General features: G+C 48.0%; 1 protein-coding gene and 1 long non-coding RNA gene across 14 annotated transcripts in view; one reads left to right on the top strand and one right to left on the bottom strand.

Moving 5' to 3' along the window:
• Positions 1–20,529, bottom strand: part of SIPA1L3 (signal induced proliferation associated 1 like 3) — a 299,853-nt gene that overhangs the window by 171,620 nt on the left and 107,704 nt on the right. For 7 of the 8 annotated variants that reach the window (XM_054540313.2, XM_024237020.3, XM_063720074.1 and 4 more), the window contains one exon: positions 6,598–6,665. The exons of the other annotated variant lie outside the window; for it this stretch is intronic. The gene's annotated coding sequence lies outside the window, so the exon portion shown is untranslated. Of the gene's footprint in view, positions 1–6,597; positions 6,666–20,529 lie in introns of those variants that run through there. 8 annotated transcript variants of the gene reach the window in all.
• LOC129051960 (uncharacterized) lies at positions 8,113–11,125 on the top strand. Of its 6 annotated transcripts, none has more exons than XR_008516566.2 (4): positions 8,144–8,279; positions 8,468–8,586; positions 9,030–9,144; positions 10,146–11,125. It is a non-coding gene; the product is annotated as an uncharacterized LOC129051960 (long non-coding RNA). The 6 variants fall into 6 exon arrangements; XR_008516565.2 differs by having other exon boundaries at positions 8,468–8,605; XR_008516564.2 differs by having other exon boundaries at positions 8,468–8,605; positions 8,993–9,076.

Below are 20,529 nucleotides of genomic sequence, written 5' to 3'. Positions count from 1 at the left end.
ACCGCCACCACCATCATCTCATCATCATCATCTCATTATCATCTATTATGTGACTTCTTCTGCCAGGTACTGTCCTAGGTACTTGAAATTCTTAATCCCATCTTAATCCTTACAGCCACCTTGGGAGAAAATGGAAGCTCCCACAGTTAAGCTGCCCATTTAGGCCTAGTCAGGGGATCAGCTATGACTAGACCCCAGGTCAGCTGGACTCCGGAAACCTGTGCTCTTGGCCACCGTGTCAACCCATTTTTGCTTTCATCTCCTGGAGAAGCCTGTCCCCAAACTCCAAGTGACCGTTAGGTGCCTCCTCGGCGTTCCCACAACCCCGTGGCTTCCCCTGTTAGAACTTTTATCACTCTGGGTTGTTCACCTGCAGAACTTCCCAACATACTGTATATCAGGGTAAGCCTCGTGCTCAGCAGAGGAGCAGGAACATGGGAGGTGCCTAGTCAATGATGGTTGGTTGGAAGGATGGATGGAGACCCAAGTCTGAATCTTTCATTTTACTGAGGAGGGGAACAGAAGTTCAGAAAGGAGAGCTGTCGTGAGAGTTTCACTGAAGAAACGCAGGTGGAGAAGATGGTAGCAACTGCTCCTTGATGAATCTCTAGTCCACCTCCAAAGCCCAAAAGCTGCTTCCAGGAGCCCTCTTTGACCCCTAGGCTGGGCTGGGCACCTCCGCTGGGTTCCCACTCCCCTGGGCTTCCCCGATCACAGACCTGACCACTCTGGGATCTGAGGGTCTGCTTCCCTCACCGGACAGGGAGCCCCATGAGGGCAGAGCCACCCAGCCGTGAGGCTGGCCCAGCCACCACTGCATCCCCACTACTATACAGGGACGGGCAGGGGAGGCGCATATCAAATGTGCGTGCAATCAACCAGCAGACCTCCAGAGAAAGAAAAGGCTAGAACCCTCATCCTGGGAAGAATAACTAAAAGTACAGGTATAGTTTGGAAAAAGGGAGGCCAAGAGGGGTTCCCTTGGCCACTTGTAAGTCCCTGCAGGGCTGCCAGGAATAAGACGTGCAGCTGGTGCTCTCCCGAGGACTGGACCTGAACCAGTGGGAGGTAGTTAGTTACACAGGGGCGGATGTGATTCACAAGACAGTTTTTTAATGATCACAACTTCCCCAAAGCAAAACACGCTGCTGGGCTCCGCCCTTGCTGGAAGAATTTAAACCCAGGCCAGACAGTGAGCAGCCTGGTCCTCTGCACCCCACCCCCCGCACCCCCGGACCTCTTATGAGGCAACAAAGTGTAGTGGCTAAGAACAGGGGCCCTGGACCCAGGCTGCATGCTCCCCTATCCCAGCTCCTCTACCTGGCAGGCAGCTTCACCACTCGTGCCTCAGTTTCCTCATCATTACCATGGGGATATCACAGCAGTGACGTCTTAGGGTAGTTACAAGAACTGAATGAGATCATGCACGTGAGGCACTTACGGCAGGGCTTGGCACAGAGTCAGCACCCATTAATGTTCATTATTACTGCTTTTTCTTCCCCATGGAGCCAGGCAGTGCTGGCTGGCCACCCCAACAGATACTCTCAATTCATTTTTTCTCTGGCTTCCTCCTCAGGAAAGGCTGAAAAGTTAAATAACATTTGTCACCTTCCTTGGAGCTAGGGGAGGCTATGTGACATGGCAGCAGCAACAATGTGTCCATGAGAGTAAAGATCAAGAGAATCAAAGCGGCTCTGCCCTGACACTGCCCAGCCACCAAACTAACACTGGCAGCCAAGCACCTCCAGGTGTGCTGTTGTGAGCGAGAAATCAGACCTCATTCAATCAAGCTGCGGTGAGCGGGGGTTTCTGTTCCTGAAACTTGAAGACATTCCTGGCCGAATGCACATGCCATGATGCAAATGGCTCAAGGAGCACACCCATGGTAATTGTTTGCCAGTTTCAGCTCAGGCCCGCTGCTGAGAACCCCTGACCCAGAGGAAAAACAGTGGGTGGCTGAGCCATACAGTGCTTACCAAGCCCAGTCGCTGTGTTCCACCCTTCCTTTTCAGCTGTATCTACTCCCCATCTGTACAATTATTTACATACACACACACACACACACACACACACACGTATCTCTCGCTCTATTGCCCGGGGCTGGAGTACAGTAGCGTGGCCTTGACCTCCTGGGCGCAAGTGATCCTCCTGCCATAGCCGTCCAAGTTCCTGGGACTACAGGTGCATGCCACCAAGCCTGGCTATTTAAAACATTTTTTGTAGAGATGGAGTCTCACTCTGCTGCCCAGGCTGGTCTTAAACTCTTGGCCTCAAGTGATTCTCCTGCCTTGACCTCCCAAAGAGCTGGGATTATAGAGTGAGCCACTGCACCCAGCCCTCAAGTGATGTTCAAGCTTTATATATTTAAAAAGAATCTGTATCACCACTAAAAATGAAAAATTGCTATCTTTTGCTACAAAGAAAAGCAAACTTAAAAAACAAACACAATGAAAACAAAATATAGTCACAGTCATTCATTATCTGATGTTGCATAATTTGGGTCCAATGGACTGGCAAAAAATTTTTCACTTTCCTTTTCTATTGGGGGGAACATCAGATGTGGCAATACTCGGGGATAAGACTGGCTCCAGCTGAGCAGGGCTGCCCCTCGGAGAGGGAACACATTTCCTATTCACAGAAACTGTGTTCAGAAAGGAGATGATTTGACTGCGATCTCCCAGATGGCTGTGGATGAATTAGGCTGGGGACCGCCTCACTCCCTCCTCTATTCAGGGCCTCCTCTGAGGCTTTCCTTTTCCTTGGCCACCTTGTCCGAAAATTGCCCTGTGAGGCCAGTCCCCTTCCCTGCTTTATTCATCACTATATACTCCTATATACATCCTATGTACACTATATACATCCAACTTATCCTATATTCACTTTTTTTTTTTCTGAGATCGAGTCTTGCTCTGTCGCCCAGGCTGGAGTGCAGTGGCGCAACCTCAGCTCACTGCCACCTCTGCCTCTGGGTTCAAGCGATCCTCCCACCTCAGCCTCCCAAGTAGCTGGGATTACAGGTGTGTGCCACCACGGCTGGCTAATTTTTTTGTATTTTAGTAGAGATGGGGTTTCACCATGTTGGCCAGGCTGGTCTCGAACTCCTGACCTCAAGTGACCCGCCCACCTTGGCCTCCCAAAAGTGTTGGGATTACAGGTGTGAGCCACCGTGCCCAGCCCTATATTCACTTTTTATCTGTTTACTGTTTTATTCTCCAGTAGGATGTCCGTTCCCTTAAGGTAAGGAGTTTGGTTTATTCATTCCTGAATCCCTAGTGCCTAGAAGCAGATAGTAGGTGCTCAAATGCATATTTGCTGAGTGAAGGAAAATAAAAGAATGAACAAACGAAACCTGTTCTTGTTCTTTCCAAGTTCCCTAAGGCCCTGGTTACCACATAGGAAAAATGCCATTCTTCCTGCTGTGTGAGAGGCAATGCTAGGAATTTACTTGGAACTTGGGAGCTTTTATCACATTAAAAAGGAATGTGCTAGATTAAAACAAATATCTATGAGCCCATAGGATATAAATTAGTAACTAAATAAAGAAATAAGTAAGGGGGAAGGGACAGGTCTTCCTTACAGAAGAATTCCAATTAATAAATGTAGATGGAATGAGAGGCACACAAAAACTGCCATCAGGGAAACAGCACAGCAGTAACTGCTGTAGATAAGATCTGGCCACCAATGGATGGTAAAATTAGTGGGCGGAAGTTTGAGGAAAAGCGGGATGTGGGATATTAGCATAGCCTCAAAGTTTCTCCCCAAAGGTAGCATTTTTGTTTTGTTTTAAAGAGACAGGGTCTTGCTCTGTCACCCACACTGGAGTGCAGTGGCACGATCTCAGCTCACCGCAATCTCTGCCCCCTGGGCTCAAGCGATCCTTCTGCTTCAACCTCCTGAGTAGCTGGAACTACAGGTGTGCACCACCACACCTGGCTAATTTTTTATTTTATTTTTTTAGAGCTAGGGTCTCACTTCATTGCACAAGCTGGTTTCAAACTCCTGGCCTGGAGTGCCCCAAGATAGCTATTAATTACAAAGGGAAAAGTGTAACTTTACTGTGGAGAAATCTGGCACACAGCAACTTAACCAAGTGATCTAGGTGAACACTACCGGAAATATGACGCATTGATATCACAGACCCCCACAATGACGCACTGAGGAAGGCATGCTGCCTGTGTGGCATTGTTCCAAATAATGAATAACTTCAATCAGGTCATGAGAAAACATCAGAAAAACCGAAGTTGAAACACACAACAAAATAGCAGAGCAGTCCTCTTCCAAAGTGTCTGGGTCACGAAAGGCTAGGAAAGACGGAAGAATTGTTCCAGATCGGAGCAGGTTAAGGAGACATGAAAACCAAATGCAATGTGGGGTCAAGAATAGACTCTTGGAAGAAAAAAGGACATCAGCGGAAAAACTGGTGAAATGTGATTAATGTCTGTCATTGAGTTAATTGTACTGGTCTGTGTGAATTTCCTGGTTTTGATCACTGTGTTACGGTTGTATAAGATGGTAACATGGGGGAAGCTGGATGTAGAGTAGACATGTGACCCTTGTAACCATTTTCACAACTTTTTTATAACTCTAAAATCACTTCAAAATAAAAGTAATCAAGAATTGTGCTAGGAAGCATCCTTTGACAGAAATCTGGCCCCTAGCGACTGTCCCACACACAAGCTTCAGGTACCCAGGCAAGACTGCCAGGATGAGGGAATATGATGAGAACCACTAAACAGCCAGGAGAGAGAAATTCCATCCACAGCCACTCAGTTCCCGCAGCTCAGCCGACACGGCTACCTGCGTCCAGGGTCTGAATGCCACAATCCTCCCCCTTCCACCTCCCACACTGTTACGGTCTCTTGGTTCTTCAAGGATCAGACAATGGCCCCTCCCAACAAAGCTGGGAATCATCCAGGAAGGCGTCACTGCAAACTGAAATGACATTCAGCTGGGGGCCCATGCCACTGCTTAGAACCCACCCACAGAAACAAGAGAGAATGTTCACTAGCAAACCAACCCAAACCCAACCCAGAAACCTAAACATAACATATTCACAACCTATATAGCACAGGTAAGTATTTGCCATATATATATATATATGCCATATATATATATATATGGCATATATATATATAAATATATATATAATATGTGTAAATACCCATTACCCATGCCATACATGTGTATGTATGTATGTATTTATTTATTTATTTAAATTTTTAGGTTTTTTTGAGACAGGGTCTCACAGCAGCCTTGACCTCCACCGATTCAGGCAACCCTCCACTTTAGCCCTGGTGTAGCTGGAACTACAAGCGTGCACCACCATGCCCAGCTAATTTTTGTATTTTTTGTAGAGACAGGGTCTCACTTTGTTGCCCAGGCTGGTCTCAAGCGCCTGGGCTCAATCGATCCTCGAACCTCAGCCTCTCAAAGTGCTGGGATTACAGGTGTGAGCCACCACAGCTGGCTCATATTTTTAACCAACAGAGAAACCAGTACATTCACATAGTGGGGCAATGGGGCTGCTCTGAATTTTGATCGTGGTGGCAGTTTCACAACTGTCTACATCTGTCTGCATTCAAAGAACTGTATACCGGCCAGGCGCGGTGGTTCATGCCTGTAATCCCAGCATTTTGGGAGGCTGCGGTGGACGGATCACCTAAGGTCAGGAGTTCAAGACCAGCCTGGCCAACATGGTGAAACCTCATCTCTTGAAAAATACAAAAATCAGCCGGGCATGATGGCAGGGGCCTGTAATCCCAGCTACTCGGGAGGCTAAGGCGGGAGAATCACTTGAACCTGGGAGGTGGAGGTTGCAGTGAGCCGAGATGGCGCCACTGCACTCTAGCCTGGGTGACAGAATGAGACTCCATCTCAAAAAAAAAAAAAAGGAGGCCAAGGTGGGTGGATCACCTGAGGTCGGGAGTTCAAAACCAGCCTGACCAACATGGAGAAACCCCGTCTCTACTAAAAATACAAAATTAGCAGGTCATGGTGGCGCATGCCTGTAATCCCAGCTACTCAGGAGGCTGAAGCAGGAGAATCGCTTGAACCCGGGAGGCAGAGGTTGCGGTGAGCTGAGATCACGCCACTGCATTCTAGCCTGGGCAACAAAAGTGAAACTCCATCTCAAAACAAAACAAAGAACTGTATACCAAAGAGAGAGTTTTACTCTATGTAAGGTTTAAAAATTGAATTAAAAAGTAAAGAAAAAAATAAAAGTATACAAAATGTATGATATGCTGAGGTATGCTCATGAGCAAAGATCTTCAAAACATACTATTATTGGGGATGGTGGAAGCAAGCCAAGAAGCACCGCATAGCCTGGTTCCTTTTTCTCACACAACGAACCAAAATAAGTACGTATATGTGCACGTAGGAATGTTCGTGTACGGGAAAAGGTCTGGCAGGGCACCCAGCCAGTGACTGACAGTAATTACCTCTGGGGTAGACGTTAGGCTTGTGGGTGACAGGAAGAACAGTGAAGGAAACTTTCATTTTTCCCTTGATACTCTTTTTTTTTTGTAATTTAAAAAAAAAATAATATGTGTATGAGTTGTAAAATTCTAAGCAAACCAGCAGCCACGCCTTACTCACCCTTAGTGCTTTCTAGACACTAGTGCTCTTGGAGGGTCCCAGGAGAGCTGATGTCAGAGACTGTGCATCTACATGGAGGAAAAAGAAGAGGTTAGGTCTGTGGCCAACTTAAGCCTTCCTGCTGCAATACCCAGCTGTCAGTCACATATTCACTCTTTCAACAAGTATTTACTGAACATGGCTAAGTGTAATCCCAGCACTTTGGGAGGCCGAGGCGGGCGGATCACTTGAGGCCAGGAGTTCAAGACCAGCCTGGCCAACATGGCAAAACCCCATCTCTACTAAAAATACAAAAAATTAGCTGGGCATGGTGGCGGGCGCCTGCCATCCCAGGTACTTGGGAGGCTGAGGCAGGAGAATCACTTGAACCCGGGAGGCGGAGGTTGCAGTGAGCCGAGATTGTGCCACTGCACTCCAGCCTGGGTGATGGAGCAAGACTCTGTCTCAAAAAAAAAAAAAGTATTTACTGAACACCTGCTATGTGCCAGGCACCGGGAATACAACCAGGGTTCTCCAAGACAAAGTGGCTGTCCTCAGGGAGCAGACATTCTAGTAGGGGAGGAGCACAATAAACAAATACACAATACAAAGTCACAGAGTGGAACCTGTATGAAACCTAGCGGGGTGACGCCATAGTGATGGGACTGCGACCTTACACGGAGAGCTTGGGGAAGGCCTCCCGGACGAGGGGACAGAGATGTGAATACATGAGACCACACACCCATGTGGCTACCTGGGAAAGAGCCTTCCAGAGGCAGGAGCAGATGTGGAGCATCTCAGGAGCAGCCAGGAGGCCCGTGGAGCTGGCACGGGGTGAGTGAGGGGCAAGTGGTGGCAGGGGGGACAGATGGAGGGCTATTCTAAGGACATTTCCTCAGACAACTGTGAGCAGAGGAATGACAGAGAAATCACACTTGTCCTGGTTTGGAACTTTATATTATGAATTTATGCCTTTGAATATTTAGTATGCTTGTTTATATTTAAGTGAATATTCCATGGATGAATGAATGTCTCCAGGCGGAGAAGGCACTGTCTGTATTGTTCAGCATCACATTCTGGGCACCGGCAGAGGCTGGGCACTAAGTCAGGAGATGAGAGCTGAGAGGGTCTAGAGCTGTCCTATATGCAATGGCCATTCACTAATAACAATCCTTCCCAAAGTGCTGGCTGTGTCCTAGCAGACATGCGCTGACTCGTTTCACTCTCCTGATCACCCAAGAAGATACTATTATTACTTCCATGTTACAGATGAGGAAACTGAGGCACAGAATTCATAACGGACCCACTAGCTGAGGTTGCCCAGTCAGTCAAAAGTATACTAAGCCAGGCACAGTGGTACCTGCCTATAGTCCCAGCTACTCAGAAGGCTAAGATGAGAGGATCATTTGAGCTCAGAAGTTCAAGACCAGCCTGGGCAACATAGCAAGATCCTGTCTGTTTAAAAAAAAAAAAAAAAAAGTGTACTACATACAGCCAGGATGTGAACCCAGCAACCTGGTCCCAGAGTCTGTTTCTGACCACCTGACTAGACCACACTCTGTCACAATGGTCAATGATGGCAGGGCCAACTGTGGGCTGGCAACACCTCCCTGCTCCACTTCCCCAGTACCATAATGTCCAAATGCTACCCAAATATCCCCACCAACCTCAAAGGCCAGTCAGCTCCTCCAGGAATCTCCCAGGTAGGAAGCCTAGCAAGCAGCTAGCCAATACCCCAGGGTCCAGGAATCAGGACAACTTCAATGATCATTCCCCTGGGGTTCCTGGAGAAGCCCAAGGGGGTTCTTAACCTTTCTCATGCCAGGGACTCCTACTGGCAACCTGGTGAATTAGTTGCAGACTCCTCAGAATAATTTCTTTTTTTTTTGAGATGGAGTCTTGATCTATTGCCCAGGCTGGAGTATAGTAGCACCATCTTGGCTCACTGCAACCCCTGCCTCCCAGACTCAAGCAATTCTGCCTCAGCCTCCCGACTAGCTGGGTTTACAGGTACACACCACCACCCCAGGTAATTTTTGTATTTTTAGTAGAGATGGGGTTTCGCCACATTGGCTGGGCTGGTCTCAAACTCCTGGCCTCAAGCAATCCGCCCACCTTGGCCTCCCAAAGTGCTGGGATTACAGGTGTGAAACACCACGTCTGGCCTATTAATGCTTTTATATTACAAGATCTAGTGATGAGTCCAATAACTATAGTGATTTAGAAACAGGTAGGTGTTTAAATGATATTTTGTGATATTTGCAACACTGTAATGTGATATGAGAATATCCGTGATTTCTAGTAGTGACAAGGTCACAGATATTGCTAATCCAATTGTGGTTTACTGCCCTGTGCATAAAAAAATGTTAATTTCAGTTAGAGGGTAGCGAAAATAGAGACATAATGTTTTTCCCAGCCAACCTCGTGACCCACTGAACTTCCATCCTTCAAAGGTCCATGAACCTGAGATTAAGAACCCCTCAACGAGACCTGAGAGAAGGTAAAGGCGGAGCAGCTTCCAAGGGAAAAGAACAACTGGGGAGTGTGGGGCAGATTCAGCTTCGTGAAGTTAGTATGGGAAGGGGTTCCAGGCGTCGGCTGTTTTGACCCACCCTGCATCCATTTCTCTTCCTCAGTCAGCCCCTTGGACCTCACCTTTCCCACTCAGTCCTATGGGACTGACCCCACCCATGGGTTGTGGGTGGGGGTGGGGGTGGGACTGGTCATATGATCCAGGTCTGGCCAAAAAGCCACTGCACCACCTTCCCTGTTCCCAGCTTCAGAGATGGCCCGGGGTGACCCTGCCACCAAAGCCAGGATGATCAGAGCCAGTAAACACCAGCCCCAGGATATATACTGGGACTATGAGGGAAAGAGATGTTTTATTTCCCTTGGAGCTGCTAAGTTGGTTGAATCTACTCGTGGAGCTGCTAGGGGCTGCTTCAGAGCCTACCTGAGAATAAAATCAGCACAGAAGAATGCTGAGCCAGGAGGTAAAAGGAGACATGTCCTGGCAACCTCACCAGGCCCTGGATCCAGCCTTGCCTGAAACCATTCCAAGCCGAATCTCCCAGGCCCTGTGTCCATCCACTTCCTTTAATACTTCAGCAGGCTGACCTGAATTTCTATTTGTTCATACAACCAAATGACTCTCAACTAACACAGAAGGGCAGAGGCAACTGCTGTTCTTGACGATTCCCATAGCTCCCTACCAGGCCATTTAGCAAAGTACAAAATAAAATTAGAAACAGTCACTATACATAGAAACAGCAAATACAGAAAAACTCGCTTTTAAAACACTCAGAAATGGCCTCTTGGGCCGTTGCTATTGCTAAGCTGGTCTAGGAAGCCCTCACAATGGTGGTTTTCAAGATGCTTGGCAGGGCAGGAGGGAACCAGACGCACCCAGAACATTTTCCTTTATCACTAGACTTCCCATTTTAAAAATTCCTGGGATGATCAGAAAACCCCTGCAATAAAGCTCTTGTAAAATTTTAATAGCCGCCTTTTAAATTGCAACGGAAATTGCTTTCCCGCCACTCTAATTTTTCTCCTTTCTTTCTCTAAAGTGATGCATATGGCTCTATAAAGGCTGATCAGCAGCGATGTGCCATGGTGCCAAGTCTCTCTCAGCCAGGAACCTACTTCCTGCAGACTAGAGGGAGCTGCGGATGCCCGTCGCCCTGCAGTCCCTCATGCAGGAGAGAGGAAGATGCCAAAGGGCCATGGAAACGGCAGCAAAGGAGGGCTACAGATCCGGGAATCCAGCCAGTACCCTGCTTATCCCAGGGCCCCACTTTCTACCACCTGGGAAGGGACGATGACGTTCGATTTGCCTCCACAATCCCAGCACACCCATGGCTATGACCCATTCATCACACAGGTGACACACAGGCCGAGCACTTCACTTTCTACAGCAAGAACAGAATCCCATGAGAGAATGTAAGGGGGAAATGGGTCCTGGCCTGAATGTCTCCTCCCCTCAGCCATAGGGATTGGCTCTGGGAGAGACACGTGATCCAAGCACGGCCAATCAGAGTAGGCCCTGGACATTTTGCTGCAATTTCTGGGGGAAACAGATGGGTGGGAAGGCAGGGGGACTGCTGAGGACTTCTTTGCCACCTGAGGGTGAGCAGAGGTGGGGCAGGAGGAAGGGGCCGAGAATGAAGTTAAACCTGAGAAAGGCAGAGTCTGGAAATAGAGGGGTAAATTCCTGATGAGAATACCTGAGTACTGACTCCAGTTGGGCCAGCTCTGGGATTTCTCAGGTCCCTGAACCATTAACTTCCCTTTGCAGTTTAAGTCAATTTGAGTTGGGGAGGTTCTGTCGCTTACAACAAACTAACAGCACAGGAAGGGACCTGAGAAATCAATACAGCACTCCTTCATGTTTGGGTAAACATGACCCTTCTAAGAAGCTGACGAAACAAAACTATGTCATGTCTCTCCAGGAAAAAAAGCACAAAATACTGCCTGTCTCAAAGATGTCAAAGATTTCTGAAGCCCCTGTCCGTAGGAACTAAGTGAAGAATGCTTTGATCTAGTCTGACTTGTCTGTCTACTTGGTGGAAAAGCAAACTGGGGTCCAAAATGCGTAAATGACTTGTCTGGGGCCCAGGGCCAGCTGGGGGGCAGTGCCGGGCTCCCCGAGACCCCCAGGAGGTTTCACCTTGAACTCCCCTGAGTACAGTCCTCCGAGGAGACTGCAGAGGGTAAAGGAAGGCTGCAAGCGAGGCTCTAGGCCCCCACACCCTCATCTCACCTCCGGCAGCTCCATTTTTTCCTGCTTTATAAAACGGGCCTACAAGGAAGTGTCTGTCAAAAGTTCCACAACACCATAATCAACATACTGAAAACCAGTCTTTCATATTACATTTTAGAACACTTACATGTTAATGAACTTGATTTCGACCCTCATGAAACCCTATGAAGCAGGCATTATCACCATGGCTCCAGGTGAGCTGTTTCTGCTGGGCTGGCCAGGTCGCTTCTCCCCTGACCTCAAGGTAGGCTGCAGCACCTGCCCTTTTTTGTTCCTGGACCTGTACTTCTGGGCCGGGATTTCCTACCCCACCCTCGTATTTCCATCTCAATTCATATGGAAAGGATCATCCGCTCATACCTCTTCACCTCCCTTTACCTCGTCCCCCCGAGGAAGAAGAGCTGGCCAATCTAATGGGCCAGAGATTGCGACTGTTGCCGGCATCTGCTTTCAAGTGGGCAGATTATTAGCCTGCTTGGCCCAGGCCTACCAGCTCTTTTCTCTGTGTCCCGAGACGGCAGGAGGTTCTCTTCTGTTTCTGTCTTGGAGCAGAATAAACACCCTGGGCAGTATCTACCCAGCCTCTAAGAGGGCCTGGCCACAGGCACTCTCTCTTGACTGAGTGGTGATGGGGGACAGCCAGGCCTTTCTCTTCTGTGCTGCTGTGTAAGTGGCTGGTCTGGAAGAACCAAACCCACTGGAGCCTTTGCTGTAAGCTTCACTCTCCTTTCTAGACCGCCAGAGCATCACTGTGGCATCAGGGATTACTCACCTACTAATAAAGTGGTTCAATCATCCTTCATTTAGAGAAGATTCCCATTATACCCATCCCTGTCCGGTCTTTGAAATAATGACTTAGGGAAATATCTGTTCATTCAGCTGCCTCTAGCCTACATCCCAACAAAGAAACGCTGGTAAGTGAGGAAAGGACTTTGCCTTGGGAAAATCTAGGCCCTCAACAGCCACTGAGATCATCTTGCAATTAATCATGTTTTCTCTTATGACCTATATTCTATTAACAGCACACAATAATGATTTAGCGCTGGTTCTTTTGCTGATTGATGCAGTCTACAAACACGACTAAGGTTGGGTCACTGACTTTGAGGGTCTCTTTCTCATTCCCTGTCCCCCTGACAACCCCTGGCCCCACCTCTCCAGAAGATAAGCGTGCTAGTGTGGTGCTCTGAACACACAGCTATGAGGATTTCACTGTGCTGGGGGCCCCACGGTGGTCCTGCCTCCAGCCCAGCCTAAGTAACTCCGTGGTAGAGTGGGCTCACAGAGAGACCTCTGCAGATAAGCTGCTCTGGGAAAAAAAACGCTGTGTGGCCATTCCACACACAGCAGATTGGCCAAAATGCCAGGCTGACAATACCAAATGTGCTGAAATTGTGGAGTAAGGGGAACGAACACTCAGTCACTGCGGGTGGGGGTGGAAATGGGAACAAACATTTTGGGAGAGCAATTTGGCAACTTCTTGTGAAGATGAAGAGAGGGTAACCTCAGTAACAAACTTCACTTCACCTACCGACAGGCCCAGGGCTCCCTGCTGAGCCCCCAGACCCATGTGCGGCTGTGCAAATTCTTTCTGGGTTGAAGCACAAGGTTTTTGTTTTGATTTTACTACATGCCAGGCACTGTTTTCAGTTGTGTTTTCTTTTTTCTTTTTTTTTTTTCTTGAGATGGAGTCTCGCTCTGTCACTCAGGCTGGAGTGCAGTGGCGTGATCTCGGCTCACTGCAGGCTCCGCCTCCCAGGATCATGCAATTCTCCTGCCTCAGCCTCCCAAGTTGCTGGGACTAGAGGCGCCCGCCACCACGCCTGACTTTTTTTTTTTTTTTTTTTGTATTTTTAGTAGAGACGGGGTTTCACCGTGTTAGCCAGGATGGTCTCGATCTCCTGACCTCGTGACCCACCTGCCTCGGCCGCCCAAAGTGCTGGGATTACAGTTTTTCTTCTTAAAGATAGGGTCTCACTCTGTCACCCAGGCTGGAGTGCAGTGGCATAATCATAGCTCACTGCAGCCTCGACCTCCTGAGCTCAAGCAATCCTCCCGCCTCAGCCTCCCGAGTAGCTGGGACTACTGGTGCATGCCACCATTCCTGGCTCTGTTTTTTGTTCTTTAACTACCAATGCATTTAAACCTCTTAATAACCTGTGAAGTAGGTTGTACTATGATCTCCATTTTTAACAGACCAGAAAACTCAAGTACAGAGAGGTACCTTGCCCAAGATCACACAGCAAGTAGACGTCATAGCCAGGAGGGATTTGAACCCAGTGGGTCTGGCTCTAGAACCACTAACAACGGTGCCTACTAAATGCAACAGCGAAGAGTATGAGCTTAGCCTTGAACTCTGTCTCCTTCCACATACAGACATCAATGTCTGATGGGTCAAAGACCTAAATGCAAAAGGAAAAATATGAACATATCTAGAAGACAGCACAGGTGCATATCTTCAGAACCTTGGGGAGGGCAAAGGTTTCTCATTCAGGAATTCTAGAGAAGCATTTCCCCTCTCCTCACAAAAAGGATGGGATTCATACGCGGGGTGTGGTGGCTCACGCCTGTAATCCCAGTACTTTGGGAGGCCAAGGCAGGCAGATTGCTTGAGCCCAGGAGTTAGAGACCAGCCTGGGCAATACAGCAAGACCCCATATCTATAAAAAAAAAAAATAGAAAAATTACTCAGGCATGGTGACGTGCACCTGTAGCCCCAGCTACTTGGGAGGCTGAGGCAGGAAGATCACTTGAGCCCAGGAGATCGAGGCTGTAGTGAGTCATGACTGCATCACTGCATTGCAGCCTGGGCGACAGAGCAAGATTCTGTCTCAAAAAAAAAAAAAAAAAAAAAAAAAAGGATCAGACTCATCTAACAGTCATTTTCCCCTTCACCAGTCTGCCTTTTCTCCAGCTTGGAATGCAGATATGCAGATGTGATAGCTGGATTTGAGAGAGTCCCCTTGTCCCCAGAACTACCCTGCCCAGACTAGAAGGGCTGAGTTCTCTGGGTCCAACAAGCCATCTTAAGGCCATGGCGGGAAGACGGTCAGAGCAGTGCTGGTGTTGACCTGTCAGCCACTGAACCTGCCAGTCTCTCTCCAGACATTGTTATATGACACAAAGGACAGCCTATGTGTTGAGGTGACAATGCCACTTATGAATTCTGCTAGCTGCAGCTGAATCATTCCTAACTGAAACACCTGCTGCAGCCGGGGGCCACGTGCTGTGCCACCACCCTGGAGAGTCTGCAGAGAGCCACCGACATGGACCTGAAGGGGTCTCAAAAAGACTCAGCTAAAAACCGGGCGTGGTGGCTCACGCCTATAATCCCAGCACTTTGGGAGGCTGAGGCGGGCAGATCACCTGAGGTCAAGAGTTTGAGACCAGCCTGGCCAACATGGCGAAACCCTGTCTCTGCTAAAAATATAAAAATTAGCTGGGTGTGGTGGCACACGCCTGTAGTCCCAGCTACTCGGGAGGCTGAGACAGGAGAATTGCTTGGAGGCAGAGGTTGCAGTGAGCCAAGATAGTGCCACTGCACTCCAGCCTGGACGAAAGAGTGAGACTCCATCTCAAAAAAGAAAAAAGACTCAACTCAGAGATGAATTGTGGGACTCAAAGATTTCCACTGAGCATGGCTGATCAGAGGCAGCTAGAAAGATGACCTGGTGCCCGAATTAATTCTTGGGGACCTGAAGAGAGAATAGCTTCTTTCTCCTCAACACACTACTAAGGGCAGCCGGGGTGACTGCCATTTTAAAGGCCAGGCCCAGCCCACTGGCACACAGGCACTGTGGTCGGCTGGCCCCAGGCTCACGGGCTACGGAAATCCTGCATAGCTGTGGATCCTTTTTGTTCCTGTCACCAGCCATTTGCTGGATGTGCCAACAGTTAAGCCCCTTCCTGCACTCCTATGAAAACAGCCTGTCAATGTGGTTTCGACTGTTGGGTGCTTTTCCACAAAGCACTCTCCAGACCCCAGCTAATCAGATGGAAGACAGAACAGTGGTCAATCTACCAAAATAGGTCAGGCTTTATTTTGTAATCCTCTTATTCATAACACATTGAAAGGGAAGAATGAAGGGAAAAAAAAATTACTAACAGTGAGAAAGTCTATGGTTACTTAACCTCTCTGTGCCTCAGTTTCCTCATCTCTAAAATGGGGATAATAATAAGGGTGTTGTGAGGATTAAGTAAAAAAATTACTCCACAAACATTGTTTAGAACAAGACTTATTATGCACTAAGTATGCATTAAGTGTGAGCTACCATGATTCTATTTATTTATATATATAGAGAGAGAGACGGGGTCTCACTCTGTTGCCCAGGGTGGAGTGCAGTGGTGCAGTCATAGATCACTGCAGTCTTGAACTCCTGGGCTCAGACGATCCTCTCGTCTCAGCCTCCTGAGTAGCTGGGACTACAGGTGTGCATCACCACACCTGGGTAATGTTTTTTAAAAAAATTTTGTGCAGATACGGTCTTGCTAAGTGGCCCAGGCTGGTCTCAAACTCGTGAGCTCAGGGAATCCTCCTGCCTCAGCCTCACGAAATGCTGAGATTACAGGTGTGAGCCACCGCACCTGGCCAAAGCTACCATTATTCTTATTGCTGGTGATATGGTAGGTTTCTTGAACTGATGCCCCTTGACAAGCCTCAAAATCCGACCCTCTGGTCAACCGGACACACAGAGAAAGTCCGTGCTCTGATTCTGGTCACTTAAGGCTTGAAGGTCCAGGCCAACGGGCAGAAGCTGGCTGTGATGGACCTCGGTACTGTGGGCAGGAAATGAACCAACTCCAGTTGCTAAGTGCCCACCCAGCAGCCATTCTTCTCTTCCTTCTCAGGATGCTCAGCTAAGACTACATTTCCCAACCTCCCTTGCAGCCAGCATGGCCAATGCAAGGTAAATACAAGCTGTGGGACTTTGAGGAAAATTCCTCAGCAGAAAGGCAAAGCTGGACTATGCTTTTGTGCCTCTCCCTCACCCTATTCTCACCTGGACTCCAGACTCACTAGCTTGACTCCAGCAGTCACACTGGGCCATGAAGCCACCTTAAGGACGAAGGCCCTGTGCTAGGGATGGTGAGCAGAAGGACCCTGCATCAAAGGACTCTGCTTTTCTTGATGACTGTGAAGCTGCCACACCAGGCATGGACTGCCTATCTCTGGATGTCTTACTCAGGACAGAAACTGCCTTCCACTGAGTTTATACCACTGTTATTTCCGGTGTCTGTTACTGGCAACCAAATGGGCTTTTCAAATGAGCCGGTAGTCTTGCATAGCAGATGAGCGATGGGACAGTATTTTACACCAAAGAAATCCTTCTAGTAACCTGCCACCATTTAAAGTATCCTCATGCTTTAGGATACCTTGCTCTCCTCAACACCAGGGAGAAAGCTGGAAGTTCCCAGATACAGAGTGGGGTTACGATCACTTTGCCTTAGGGAGAGGTAAAGTGAGAAATATATGAGATGTTGAGTCATTCACTCAACAATGGGCACTACCTCACTCTGGACACTGTGTGAGGTAGGATGCTAGGTACGGTGAACAAAAGCAGACACAGTCCCTGCCCTCACAAAATGTACCGTCCACACTAGGGGACCAGAGTAAAGAAGAGGGCAAACAGGTACATATATAAGTTCAGTGGTGAGAACCAGAATGAATTTAAGCCCAGAACTAAAGAAAAAGCAGAAGGAAGCTATGTGAAAAGTGGGAGTAAGGATATCCCAGAATGTCCATTAGCTGAAGAATTAACAAAATGTGGTACCTCCATACAATGGAATATTCAGCCATAAAAGGAATGAAGCAAGAATTCATGCGTCACATGGATGGGCCATGAAAACATGATGCTGAGTGAAAGCCGGTCACAAAAGACCATGGATTATACAGTTCCATTTACATGAAATGTCCAGAATGGGCGAATCCATAGAGATAGAAAGTAAATTCGTGGCTGGGTGCAGTGACTCACGCCTGTAATCCTAGCCGAGGCGGGCAGATCACCTGAGGTCAGGAGTTTGAGACCATCCTGGCCAACATGGTGAAACCCTGTCTCTACTAAAAATACAAAAATTTGCCGGGCGTGATGGTGCGCGCCTGTGATCCCAGCTACTCCGCAGGCTGCAGCATGAGAATCACTTGAACCTTGGAGTCGGAGGTTGCCATGAGCCAAGATCATACCACTGCACTCCAGCCTGGGTGACACAGCAAGACTCTGTCTAAAAAAAAAAAAAAAAGACACTCAAAGGGCTATCCAGACTGAATGATTAGATTGGTAATAAATTCTTTAAGAAAAAAAAAAAAATCAGAGAATCCCAGGAGATGGAGAAGGATGAATGAATGAGTCTGTTCAAAGAACAGGGAGCCCATGTGGCTGGATGGCTGCAGCAAGGGAGGGTGTGCCTCAAGACATAGCTGGTGCTCCAGGGGCTGTGTGGCCGCAGTCAGCTACATGCTTTTTAGTGTGATGGGAAGCAGGGGAATGATATGTTCTCATTTACAGTTTCGAAAGATCCCTCTGGCTGTTTCACAGAGATTGCCAGTGTTCAAAAGAAGCACAGAGAGGCCAGGCACGGTGGTTCATGCCTGTAATCCCAGCACTTTGGGAGGCAAGATGGGAGGATCGCTTGAGCCCAGGAATTCGAAGTCAGACTGGGCAACACTGCAAGACCCTGTCTCTACAAAAAATAAAAATAAAAAAAATTAGCCAGGCATGTGGCACATGCTCGTAGTCCAGCTACTCAGGAGGCTGAGGCTGGAGGATCACTTGAGCCCAGGAGTTTGAGACTGCAGTGAGCTATAATGACAACACTGCACTCCAGCCTGGGCAACAGAGCAAGACTCTGTCTCAAAAGAAAAAAAAAAAAAAAAAAAAAGGAGATAGCTGTTGCTATATGGTGGTGGCCCAGGGTGAGGACAGTGGAAGGAAAGGAGGACTCTGGTAAAGATTTGTTTAGGCTCAGGAACAAACAGGCCTTGCTGGTGGACTGGCCATGGGTGTGTGGTAGAAAAGGAAGATTTAAGAATAATCTTCAGAGGGTCTCATCAGTTTTTCCAAACTGACTTTCTGCTGGATTCAAATTGAGTACGACACGACATCAAGAACAGTTCCGCAAATGCCTGTTACATGAATTCAATAAACAAAGTCACTGCTCTATTTCTTTGAAGGGCCTATTTTTGTATTTTCAATAAAGACATGAAGCTGGGCAAGGTGGCTCACGCCTGTAATCCCAGCTCTTTGGGAGGCCAAGGCAGGTGGATGACCTGAGGTCAGGTGTTCAAGACCAGCCTGGCCAACATGGTGAAACCCCGTCTCTATCAAAAATGCAAAAATTAGCCAGGTGTGGTGGTGTGCCCCCGTAATCTCAGCTACTCAGGAGGCTGAGGTGGGAGAATTGCTTGAACCTGGGAGCCAGAGGCTGCAGTGGGCTGAGATCACGCCACTGCACTCCAGCCTGGGAGACAGAATGAGACTCAGTCTCAAAAAAAAAAAAAAAAAGCCAGAGGAGGCAGAAAAAGAAGTCTCTGGTAAGGAGTAGAAAACAATTACAAACATGACCGGTATTAACCAAATATATCAATAATCACTTTAAGGCCAGGTGTGGTGGCTCATACCTTTAATCCCAGCACTTTGGGAGGACAAGGCAGGAGGATCACTTGAAGTCAGGAGTTCGAGACCAGCCTGGCCAACATGGTAAAACCCCATCTCTACTAAAAATACAAAAGTTAGCTGAGCGTGGTGGCGTGTGCCCGTAATCCCAGCTACCGGGGAGCCTGAGGCAGGAGAATTGCTTGAATCTGGGAGGCGGAGGCTGCAGTGTGCCGAGACCATGCCACTGAACTCTAGCCTCAGCGACAGAGACTCCATCTCAAAGAAGACGACGTGAATTCACAGTATGTATAGCTATATATGTGTATGTTTCTGGTTTGAATAAATGGGTAGTTGATGATGTCATCTGCCAATATGGACCACTACCCACCAGTGGATGGCAGAAAAACAGGCACAGGTAAGGATACTGACTATGTTTCGATTCGTATATATAGTCCACTAAAAATAGAGCTGGCCTTAGAAGTGTTTTAAGTCCTAGCACGAAATGCTATTACTCCAAGTCAGGTAAGTTAAAATTGGGGTGGTAACAGAACCCTGTCTCCAACTGAGTATTTGTTACTTCATGCAACAAACCCAGATGGGGCTAGCTTTATGGGTATGTGACCCCAGCAGCTGTTAGCCCTTCCCTTGGTCAAATGCTCTGTTGCCATCTTGAAATTCTAAATCATTTTATCTTTGAACTCGTATTTTGTAAGCGAAGTCCGGGGCCAATGGAGCATGCATGTGAGCAGAAGAGATCCGAGCCACGTGTGTGCCTGTCACTCCTTGTCATGGCATCCTCACACAGTATTCCTGATCCCCTGTGAGCGAAGGATTCCGGCAGACCAACGATGCATGCAAGTTCAGCAAGATTGAAAGCAAAAAGTATAAGGTAAGCATATTATCACAGCTACAAGGGAGTAAGTGGGGACACTGACAGTCCCCAGAGGCCCCTCCATTAGAGCCAGGAGTTGCTTCGAACACAGCAGAAAGAAGGCGATGAAACATGAAATGCAGAAAGAAACATGAAGACCATGGAGACCTCTTACATTCTTTTTTTTTTTTTAACAGGATCTTGCTCTGTCATCCAGGCTGGAGAGCTGTGACCTGATCACAGCTCACTGCAACCTTGACCTCCCAGGCTCAAATGGTCCTCCTACCACAGCTACCTGAGTAGCTGGGACCACAGGTGCACACCACCATCCCCGGCTAGTTTTTGTATTTTTTGTAGTGACAGAGTTTTGCCATGTTTCCCAGGCTGGTCTCAAACTCCTGGGGTCAAGCAGTCTGCCCACCTCAGCCTCCCAAAGTGCTGGAATTACAGGCATGAGTCACCGAACCTAGCCACATTCTTTTTTACTTGCCACACTGCCCTGATTAGCCAACTAGGTATGCAGAACGATGACATGGAAGGCAAGAGAAAGATACGGCAACCCACAGTTCCTTTCCCTATCATTCCTTCCTTAGGCATCAGTAAGTCAAAAGTAGAATATTGGTAGAGGGTGCACATGTCAAGATATGAAATGAAAACAGTTTAAGTTGGTTTTGTGCAGCGTTTCCACTGTTCTGGTAAGAATGAATGACATATATACGTATAAGCCAGGA

Source organism: Pongo abelii, chromosome 20, assembly GCF_028885655.2.
Source record: "Pongo abelii isolate AG06213 chromosome 20, NHGRI_mPonAbe1-v2.0_pri, whole genome shotgun sequence".
Taxonomy (NCBI): domain Eukaryota; kingdom Metazoa; phylum Chordata; class Mammalia; order Primates; family Hominidae; genus Pongo; species Pongo abelii.
The sequence above is the reverse complement of the archived record's forward strand: the minus strand, read 5'-3'. Positions and strand labels throughout refer to the sequence as shown.